The following is a 9,701-nucleotide window of genomic DNA, read 5'->3' as shown; positions in this document are numbered from 1 at the left end:
ACTTGTACCAACCCGGAAGTAAGATTTTCGGCACAGAAATTCTCCGTTATTCGTCCAAAATATTTGTAAAAAAACTTTGGCCATGTTAAGCATGAGAATCCATCTCTTTAACACTGTAAACAACTCTGAATACATGAAACACCATTGTACCCCCCGTTTAACATCAGGTGTCTTCAATGTTGGCAATAATTTTTTTTTTTTTTAAATTTGTTTAAAAAAAAAATGTTGTAAATTTTACTCATTTTAAATGGTTAACTTTTAATGAATTAATTTGATTAATTATTACACAATTCTAATTTGTTAAATTTAATTAATAATATTGCTTGTAATCTGTTGCCACAATTTTATTGATTAGAACCATAGTATGGAACCGGCAGGAATCAAGCGCGTCTCCCCTGGAATTCTTAGTCGAGCCTGCCACTTATCAGCCAATCAAAAAAAGAAAGGGGCTACACAATAGCCAATCAGAAAATAGCACTATTGTATCTGGGTAAGATTTAACGCAACAACCAATGAAAAAAAAAGCATATCTGGAATTGTTCATGTGATTCTGCTACACCGTCTTCGTTCAAAGTTTCGTTCACCCATAGAGGAAACCACTGGAGCTCCGAGCATCACTTTGAGCCACAGGCGTAACTATCGGTAAGCAGGGTAAGCGGTTGCTTACGGGCCCGGACCAATCAGGGGCCCGCCCGCGTTGCTGGAAGATATTGATTGACAGCCAGGTCCCCCTATCGCATTTTACTACTTTTAGTCTGATCGCATTTTAATTTTTGCGAATTGATTTGAATAAATAATGACAACAACATATTTGACTGATCATTAAATAAATGTTTGAAACGAACAATGATGAATTTGGTGTAATTTGTTTCGAATTGGGACTGGGGAATCCCCGGGTGAACATGCGCATTGCGTGCAAAACAGTAAAAAACGTTGAACTTGAGACAGATATGGAGTCGTCAAATTTTAAACACAAAAGTGGCTTTCAAAAGAGTAAACGAAAAGAGGAATTTGATAAATTAATTAATAAATTAACAAAAATAGCAATAGGAAAATAGGAAGCTTCTTTAAAAAGATGACACAGGGGGAGATCGAGATTGAGATGGAGCAAGAGAGTGAAGCAAGTAAAGCACCTGAAGCGACCGTTGATAGGATATGATATATTAAGGATATGATCGACAACTTCGCACAGGGGAAAGCCTGGAAAATGCAGCTATAATGTAAGCGAGCATATTTTTTTATGTATTTGGACCTAGGCCTATGTGTATATAGCAGTGACAGTAACAGTAACAATGTGTTATTATGGTGCGCCGTCACCAGCAGGTTTTTTTTTTTTTTTTTTTGTTTTTTTTTTTTTTTTTTGTGCACGTAGGGTCATCACGTGTTGTAGTAGGGGGGCCCGCCTTGATAATCCTGCTTAAGGGCCCGGTGTTGGCTCGTTACGCCACTGCTTTGAGCACAGAGTAAGTCATGATCTCCTGTTTTAATGTTACAACAAATTCACAACTTGTTTGACACAAACAGTGCCAACTTGACTGCTGTTAGAGAATGTTTCCCAGATAACCAGCATCATCAGTTTTTCATGAGTGTCTGTAACTTAGCCAACAGTTTTACAGCCTGTTCACTGACAACACCTGCTCAGATAAAGTAGTCTAGGCCTAGTCATATTTTCGTTATCACACGATGACTGACATATTGTCACATTATATACATCTCTCTCACCAAATAGGCTTAATAATTTTATTAGCACTAAATAAATTAAAGTGTATTGCATAGTCGATGTTATACAGGCCAAAAGTTTGGAAACATTACTATTTTTAATGTTTTTGAAAGAATTTACTTCTGCTCATCAAGCCTGCATTTATTTGATCAAAAATACAGAAAAAAAAAATTATATTGTGATATATTATTACAATTTAAAATAATTGTTTTTCAATTTATTATTCTTTAAATTATCATTTATTTCTGTGATGTAAAGCTGAATTTTCAGGATCATTACTCCAGTCTTCAGTATCACATGTGACATCCAGTCTATCACATGGTCCTTTAGAAATCACTCTAATATTCTGATTTATTATGAGTGTTGGAAACAGTTCTGCTGCCTAATATATTTGATGAATAAAAGGTTAAAAAGAACTGCATTTATTCATAATAAAAAAATATTTTCTAATAATATAAATCTTCTTTACTATCACTTTTTATCAATTTAACACATACTTGCTGAATAAAAGTATTGATTTATTAAAAAAAAGAAAGAAAAAAATTACTGACCCCAAATTAATGACCAGTAGTGTATATTGTTGTTACAAAAGATTTCTATTTTTAAAACATTTGCTTCTTTTTTTTATTTTTATTTTTTTTACTTTTTATTCATCAGGGTATCCTAAAAAAGTATCACAGGTTATGAAAAAATATTAAGCAGCAGAACTGTTTCCAACTTTGATAGTGAATCATCATATTATACTGATATAATATGAGAAGGTGGCGAAAAGCGTAGGCCCATTAGAGGAGGAGACAGAGGAAGAGACATTGCAGGTGAAAGGCAACAAGTCTCTCTCTCTCTCTCTCTCTCTCTCTCTCTCTCTCTCTCTCTCTCTCAACACTTATAATAATAATATTATTAATGAAACACCCCCACTCCTGTGACCCGTCCAAAAAATATGCCCCCCCCACCTTTGAACCCCCTGACGGAGGGGGGGGGGTGTCACTCTTGCCTGTCTTCAAAACTTGAGAGCCCTGCGATATCTAGATAGCTTTAGCCACAAGCATGTGGTAACTTTAACACATTATGTTGCAATAATCAGATAGAATAAAGCACAGCCATTTTTCCAATGCAACCAGATAGCATAAACAACGCTTGATTACTATAGCATGTTGCTGAGGACAGTATGCACAAGCCGAAGTAACAAACACATATTCGATAACATTGATCTAGCAACCACCATAGAGTACTGATAGCAATGTTGCTGAAATGACAGCATACTGATGCCTGAAAAATTTAGCACAGCATGTGACAATGACACCAGGTATAAGCCTAAAAAAAAGCAATGTTCCAAATAACGACTGGGCTAAATAACCTTAAAAATAAAATAACTATTTCAATAGCAACTAACATCTTTTAAAGCAAGTAGTTTTTTAATAGCCACTATATAGCCTTAGAACAAGCAGTGTTTCAATAATAGTTTTTTTTTTTGTTTTTTTTTTACATATACACTGCTTAAATATACCACCATGTTGAATTTCACCCTATAAAGATGCAAGCCCTTAAAAAAAACAATGCATAAAAATGAAAGCACTGTAAAATACAATACACTGTAGCTTTAAGAACGATGTGTTTCCAAGAACTAGATAGACCAAGCGTGTCCGAAGTGACTCAACTAAATTGTGACCGTTTACTGTCTTTTTTAAAGCTGTGCCACAGCAGAATATTTTCGTTTGCACCATGAACTGTTAATTCATATCAAACAGCTGCTTGAATCTGTGCTGCATAGCGCTAAAAGCACAGCGTGTGCAACGTGATCAGTTGCCAGTGACAACCATAGACTGTAAAAAATATGGACAAAGCGTCTGTGACGTCACCCATAGACTTTCTGAAGAACGGGTTTGAAGCCGTTTATGGGGGGTATGGGCGGCGCCATCTTGGAAAATCTTGGGAAATGCTAACCCCGCCCACCTTCTGACGCAGCGCGCGTCACTCAGCTCGCTCTGCTACTCCGGTTATATTTCAGGCAATGAACTATTTTTTTTTACAGTCTATGGCAACGAAATATGTTATAAAACACCACACTAACTCTTTTCGTTTTCATTTAAAGAAATCTTAAACATTATAGCCACACAAATGTGGTTCAGGCAACACATATTGATTATATTCAACTGCACATAACGTTTGCCTATTTATGAAAAACAAAACAAAATATAACAAATCTGCCTCTTTTCATTTTAAATATAATATAAAAATATTAAACATTTTATGGTCCAGGCAATATGTGCATTTGTACTAAACAACAGATTTTGCAGTAAACAACATTACATATCATCTTCGTTGTATTAAAATGACTAAACTCAACCCAGTCTCTTTTTGTTAAATTTCAGTTTTATAAATGTTAGCCATTATAAAAGTATAAGTAAAAGGTACAAGAAGCTATACAAATAAAGCAAACAATTCAATCAAACATACAAAGTCAGCGCAAGTTTAACCATACATCGGTAAAGTTAAATAGCTTGCCTTATAAAGTTATGAAACTTCCCCTCAGCCAAAACGATTGCCCAGGGAAAAAAAATATAGATTCACGAGACCAAAAATCGCCCATTAGATATACACAAGATGAATTATATCTCATGTTTAACCACTACAGAGACGCCAGAGTCCGCGGCATTGGCGGCAAACCTCAGAACGTCAAGCCGATGAAAGACCGTTCCAGGCGGGGTACATCGCGCCGAGCACCCGGTCATCGCTGGATCAACTGGATAAAATTTTCATAAATCTTTAAATAAACCACAGATTTGAGCTTTAAACAACTAAATTCTCGCCTGAAAAACTCTTAAAACTACATTTCATGATACAGAAACAGAAGTATTATATTTCAACTGTATTAAAAAATGGCGCTTCTTATGTTGTCATTCTCCGTGGCGCAGCCTAAGCTGTCAATCAAGCTGTCAATCAAAGTTAACCACGCCCTTATTGTCATACATTTTATATCTAAATACGATCTAAACTAACGAGTTAGAAAAAAATTCACTACCCTCGCCGTTGTCAGGCACTCGGAACCTATCGAAAAATACAATAAAAGTCCATGGGACCAACCTGTAAAGACATGAATTGATGCTGTGAAAACGGACATTTTAACATGGGGGCTATGGACATTTGCTCCCTTTTGGGACCTTCCCCTAGCGGATTTTCGATGTATTGCAGTTTTTCGCACTTCCGGGTAGGCTTAATTTTTCAGATCAGAATGTTGCCGCTTGGTGACAACACGTAGTAACGCACATAGCCATATGATCGCATAAGCCTAGCAAGAGCATTTTAATGAAAACGACTAAGTTAGATTATCCCAAGCCACACGTATAGCATTAGCAACAAGCATGTTGCCAAAACCCTGATAGATTTTAGCAATGAGCATTAAAAAGGAACTTAGCTTAGCTTTGTGAAGACTTTCAGAGATGAATGGAGAATGAATCACATCGAGTCCTGTGTCAATAATGCAGCGATGCGAGCAGCAATGCAGACTGAGGTCACTTCCAATCAGGCAATTTATGATTAATGCGGCAAATCTCGTGTTCAAGTTTAAGATGAATCTGAGGTGAAATCCTTGTGGGGAACCAATTCCTCTTGCTAAATTCCCGATTGCACGATTCCTTGTGAGATGATGTTGTTTGCCTGCCGAATTTCGCCATTTAATTAGCTCCTGAGAATAATAATCCCCCTTGGGGTAAACAGAACAGAACCAACATGAAAATTTGCAAATATATTTAATTCAAGATTTTAAAGTACAACATTATTCGATAATTATTCTGATTCAAGGGGAATCAGAATGTCAAATCCTGACTGGGCGAGAGGAGGAGCTGGGGATGGAGGAGGGTAATTAGCTCCTGAGAAACGCGATAGCTGCTGATAATACTGAAGGAGCTTATATATGTATATGGTGATAGGCGTCGTATTCCTATAGGTAAATGTGGGTCAGCTGAGGGTCAGCTGATGCGAGCTTGACTAACGTGACCTGCCAGAACTAACGCTACGCTTGATTAGTAACACACTACGCCTTCATGGATTAAAATCCTGTAGCGCACGCAAGGTCCCCCTGCTCAAGCCAGCGCATGTCCAGGCCCGCCTGAATTTTGCCAATGACCATCTGGATGATCCAGAGGAGGAATCGGAGAAGGTCATGTGGTCTGATGAGACAAAAATAGAGCTTTTTGGTCTAAACTCCACTCGCCGTATTTGGAGGAAGAAGGATGAGTAGGCTACAACCCCAAGAACACCATCCCAACCGTGAAGTGATAATTAATTTGCATTTTATTGCATGACATAAGTATTTGATCACCTACCAACCAGTAAGAATTCCGGCTCTCACAGACCTGTTAGTTTTTTTTAAGAAGCTCTCCTGTTCTCCACTCATTACCTGTATAAACTGCACCTGTTTGAACTTGTTACCTGTATAAAAGACACACTCCACACACTCAATCAAACAACCTCAGACTCCAACCTCTCCACAATGGCCAAGACCAGAGAGCTGTGCAAGGACATCAGGGATAAAATTGTAGACCTGCACAAGGCTGGGATGGGCTACAGGACAATAGGCAAGCAGCTTGGTGAGAAGGCAACAACTGTTAGCGCAATTATTAGAAAATGGAAGAAGTTCAAGATGATGGTCAATCTCCCTCGGTCTGGGGCACCATGCAAGATCTCACCTCGTGGGGCATCAATGATCATGAGGAAGGTGAGGGATCAGCCCAGAACTACACGGCAGGACCTGGTCAATGACCTGAAGAGAGCTGGGACCACATTCTCAAAGAAAACCATTTCTGTCAGGACCACTACCGTCAAATATGATTGACAATTAGCATACAGTTTTGGATTGGCGGTATGGTTCCGTTCTGGGCGAGAACTCCCTGCGCATCCATGCAGCCTAGCATGGATAAGAGCAGGGAGAGCAGCAATAATCCCCCTTGGGGTAAACAGAACAGAACCAACATGAAAATTTGCAAATATATTTAATTCAAGATTTTAAAGTACAACATTATTCGATAATTATTCTGATTCAAGGGGAATCAGAATGTCAAATCCTGACTGGGCGAGAGGAGGAGCTGGGGATGGAGGAGGGTAATTAGCTCCTGAGAAACGCGATAGCTGCTGATAATACTGAAGGAGCTTATATATGTATATGGTGATAGGCGTCGTATTCCTATAGGTAGATGTGGATCAGCTGAGGGTCAGCTGATGCGAGCTTGACTAACGTGACCTGCCAGAACTAACGCTACGCTTGATTTCTGTCAGGACCACTACCGTCAAATATGATTGACAATTAGCATACAGTTTTGGATTGGCGGTATGGTTCTGTTCTGGGCGAGAACTCCCTGCGCATACATGCAGCCTAGCATGGATAAGAGCAGGGAGAGCAGCAATAATCCCCCAAAACAAAACCATATGCCAATATCCCCCAAAACCAACTGACAGAGCATTCTGGATGTTTTGTAGTTACCTGAGTGAGCCAAGGCAACAAGCATGTTGCCAATACCTGAAAAGCTTGAGCAACAGCATGTTACCAACAATACCAGAAAGCCTTAAGCAACAAGTATGTTGCCCTTACCTAGATGGCCTAAACGAGTATGATGCCAATACCCACATAACCATAGCAACAAGCATGTTGTCAATACCCGAAATGTTCAGCAGTAAACATGCATATTGCAATGAATGACATACCACCTGAAATGAAGAAGTGAAAATTAGATATCAAAATGAATCAGCTGCTTGCTTGTTGTATATCCGCAGTCCAGTTCCAGTTTCTTTGAGTGACGTCTGTGAGCTAGAGATGAGAGATGGAGATTTAATTTTCTATTATCTTTTTCATTGGAAATAAGTATTGAAGTACACAATACTGAAGTAATCCTGGTGGAAACTTCTGGTTCACACAGAATTAGCAACACTGAATTAGAATTAGCTGGATGGTTTAATGTAACAAGCGTGAAGCTGATGCTTGGATATATTTACTCACAAATATGTAGATTTGAATAAATTCCAATCACTAGACAAGTTATTTGTTGCTGCACAAGGCTGGGATGGGCTACAGGACAATAGGCAAGCAGCTTGGTGAGAAGGCAACAACTGTTGGCGCAATTATTAGAAAATGGAAGAAGTTCAAGTTGATGGTCAATCTGTCACCTGTCAGTGACGTCATAACCTTGTTATACTTGGTTGTAGTTTACTTCTGTAGAAAAGAGAAAAATTATAAACTGTTACCGATATGTAGATAGCTTTAGCCACAAGCATGTGGTAACTTTAACACATTATGTTGCAATAATCAGATAGAATAAAGCACAGCCATTTTTCCAATGCAACCAGATAGCATAAACAACGCTTGATTACTATAGCATGTTGCTGAGGACAGTATGCACAAGCCGAAGTAACAAACACATATTCGATAACATTGATCTAGCAACCACCATAGAGTACTGATAGCAATGTTGCTGAAATGACAGCATATTACCGGTACTGATGCCTGAAAAATTTAGCACAGCATGTGACAATGACACCAGGTATAAGCCTAAAAAAAAGCAATGTTCCAAATAACGACTGGGCTAAATAACCTTAAAAATAAAATAACTATGTTTCAATAGCAACTAACATCTTTTAAAGCAAGTAGTTTTTTAATAGCCACTATATAGCCTTAGGACAAGCAGTGTTTCAATAAGTTTTTTTTTTTTTTTTTTTTTTTACATATACACAGCTTAAATATACCACCATGTTGAATTTCAGCCTGTAAAGATGCAAGCCCTTAAAAAAAACAATGCATAAAAATGAAAGCACTGTAAAATACAATACACTGTAGCTTTAAGAACGACGTGTTTCCAAGAACTAGATATCCGAAGTGACTCAACTGAATTGTGACTGTTTACTGTCTTTTTTAAAGCTGTGCCACAGCAGAATATTTTCGTTTGCACCATGAATTGTTAATTCATATCAAACAGCTGCTTGAATCTGTGCTGCATAGCGCTAAAAGCACAGCGTGTGCAACGCGATCAGTTGCCAGTGACAACACGTAGTAACGCACATGATCGCATAAGCCTAGCAAGAGCATTTTAATGAAAACGACTAAGTTAGATTAGCCCAAGCCACACGTATAGCATTAGCAACAAGCATGTTGCCAAAACCCTGATAGATTTTAGCAATGAGCATTAAAAAGGAACTTAGCTTAGCTTAGCTTTGTGAAGACTTTCAGAGATGAATGGAGAATGAATCACGTCGAGTCCTGTGTCAATAATGCAGCGATGCGAGCAGCAATGCAGACTGAGGTCACTTCCAATCAGGCAACTTATGATTAATGCGGCAAATCTCGTGTTCAAGTTTAAGATGAATCTGAGGTGAAATCCTTGTGGGGAACCAATTCCTCTTGCTAAATTCCCGATTGCACGATTCCTTGTGAGATGATGTTGTTTGCCTGCCGAATTTCGCCATTTAATTAGCTCCTGAGAAACGCGATAGCTGCTGATAATGCTGAAGGAGCTTATATATGTATATGGTGATAGGCGTCGTATTCCTAAATGTGGGTCAGCTGATGCGAGCTTGACTAACGTGACCTGCCAGAACTAACGCTACGCTTGATTAGTAACACACTACGCCGTCATGGATTAAAATCCTGTAGCGCACGCAAGGTCCCCCTGCTCAAGCCAGCGCATGTCCAGGCCCGCCTGAATTTTGCCAATGACCATCTGGATGATCCAGAGGAGGAATCGGAGAAGGTCATGTGGTCTGATGAGACAAAAATAGAGCTTTTTGGTCTAAACTCCACTCGCCGTATTTGGAGGAAGAAGAAGGATGAGTACAACCCCAAGAACACCATCCCAACCGTGAAGCATGGAGGTGGAAACATCATTCTTTGGGGATGCTTTTCTGCAAAGGGGACAGGACGACTGCACCGTATTGAGGGGAGGATGGATGGGGCCATATATCGCGAGATCTTGGCCAACAACCTCCTTCCCTCAGT

Source organism: Scardinius erythrophthalmus (assembly GCF_964197995.2).
Source record: "Scardinius erythrophthalmus genome assembly, chromosome: 14".
NCBI classification, from domain to species: Eukaryota; Metazoa; Chordata; class Actinopteri; order Cypriniformes; family Leuciscidae; genus Scardinius; species Scardinius erythrophthalmus.
This window is presented reverse-complemented; position numbering follows the sequence as displayed.